Raw genomic sequence first — 2,238 nt, 5'->3', positions numbered from 1 at the left:
CCCCGGAAGTCTCCCCATGTTCCTTCTCTGCCTGCCTCTGCTGTTCCAGGTTGGCAACCAAGGCTTCAAGGGAGCAGATGCGTTCCCTGAGTCCCTGGAGCAACTTGCATCAAGGACACACCCATGACTCATGCCCCAGAGGCATGTAGTCATACCTGTGACACTCGACACAAAACACTGGATAGCCCCCACCCTGCTGCTGGCTGCCTGACGGCATAGTTTTTTGTTTTTGTTTAGGGGTACTTAAAAATCCTATGCTGGTTTGCTGCCCTCTTTTCAAGGGAAGTGAAGGGCGGTATCTGGGGCCCTGGCTTCCTTGCCCTGCTGCTGAACCCACACAGATGCTAAACTTGCTCTTGGCACTTGGTTCCCTAGGCACTTGGTTCCTAGTGGACACATGTGCTTCATGCAGAGAGTAATCCTCATTGGTCATCACCAACTCCTGATATCCAGAGGAATGCTGCCAGTGAATCTGAAGGTTCTATTAAGCTATTGTGGCTGAAAGTACTGCGGAGGTTTAATGGAAAAAGTTAGGAAGAACATTGGCTGGGTGGATGATGATGAGGAAAGTTGTGTGCAACAAAACGACATGCTCCACAAGTTACAGCCCAATCCTATGCATGTCTACTGTGTCTATGCATGTCTATCCAGTCTCACTGTGTCCAATGGGGCTTACTCTCAGGAGAGTGTTTATTGGATTGCTGCCTTAAGCCCGGTTGCCAGATGTCCACCCAATATTTTTCCTTTCCTTTATGCATGTCCTAATAGGATCTGAAAGAGAAAACTACAAAATGCCAAAGGGACTTATGGTCAGGTTCTGTAATACTATGTATGTGGGCTGGTTTAAGCAACTCCCAGTACAGTACAGTACAGTACAGTACTGTAGTCCTCATACAGCATGTCATTCTGTAGCATCCTGACTAGAGGATTGACTTGGGCTTGTGTTCAACACTCCTTTGGCCATGAAGCTTTGGGTATCACCTTGCAGCTAAGCCTCCCTATCAAGGTAAAAAGGGATAGCTCTCCCACCATGTGCTGCCCTTGGAGGAAGGCTGGAATGCACAAGTGTTAAAGAAAACACTGTGCAATACCATAATGCAGATTGAGGGACAAGGTGGTTGTTTTTAATGTGGTCATTTGAATGCCTGAATAATTAGATGCTCAGATGCCTATGGAAGCTATATAGGATTACAGTGGCATGGGGCAACATAGGAAAGATGCACCATGAATACAAATAGCCAGAATTTGAGGATAACTGGTTTGGTAACAGAGCAGTACATTAATAATAGACCAATATATGGAAGGTTTACTAGTATATTTAATGGAGAATTAGTCACTATGTACTTTGTACACATTTGTATAACTGTTTGAAAGACAGCAAGTGTTTTGAAAGTGGCTTTCTTTGTTTTGCTTTTAAGATGTTCTTTTAAGTTTTTTTCCCCTCAATTACTGCAAAAAGAAGGGGTGGGGGGGGCAAAAGGACTTTTAAATGATCCAGAGCTTCTGTGTGTCATAGTGTAAATCATGGAACAAGTTAAGATCCATTTGGTGCGAACTGCATTAAGAATTGTGGTCCTTGAAGTCATTTTTGTTTTAATTGCACCATCTTTCAAATTACTTTGAAATATTTCAAATGCAGGCTGAGAGCCCGTCTTCCAAACAAATGAGAGAGATGGGGTGGGGGGAAGAGGGTGAAGTGAAGCTATGAAGAAAGGAAATTGCAGTATAATGGAACAAATGGCTTGCAGCCATACCACTATGGGCTGTGTGATCTCATCAGAGCAAATATGTTAAGCTGCCTTGGCTTTGGTTAGTACTGAAAGAAGGGGATCTCTGGAGGAAGCTACAGGGAAATGCGGTAGTGGCGACATCTTGGGAGGTGGTATGCTTTCATTTGTGATGCAGGATTTAATTAAGGTCCCCACGACAGATGGAGGGCACTGGTTTGTGGGAGGATTCAGATGAGATGTCCCAGTTTCCTAAGGTAAGGCCATTCTGGGCCTTCTGAAACAGCAGACCTTGTAGTCTGCTATCCTTCTCAGATTACAATATTAATTTTCCCTTTCTCTTTTTCTCTCTCCCACCCTCCCACTGCAATAGCTAGACAAAGGGGTCAAACTCATTTCATACAGCGGGCTGAACACCATACTTGATGTCTGCTGCGCCGGAAGTGATGTCATAAAGCAGGAAGTGATGTCATTAGGCAGGTCATGACCACTGATAAGCACTTTTTCTCAT

Source organism: Tiliqua scincoides, chromosome 4 (assembly GCF_035046505.1).
Source record: "Tiliqua scincoides isolate rTilSci1 chromosome 4, rTilSci1.hap2, whole genome shotgun sequence".
NCBI classification, from domain to species: Eukaryota; Metazoa; Chordata; class Lepidosauria; order Squamata; family Scincidae; genus Tiliqua; species Tiliqua scincoides.
The sequence above is the reverse complement of the archived record's forward strand: the minus strand, read 5'-3'. Positions refer to the sequence as shown.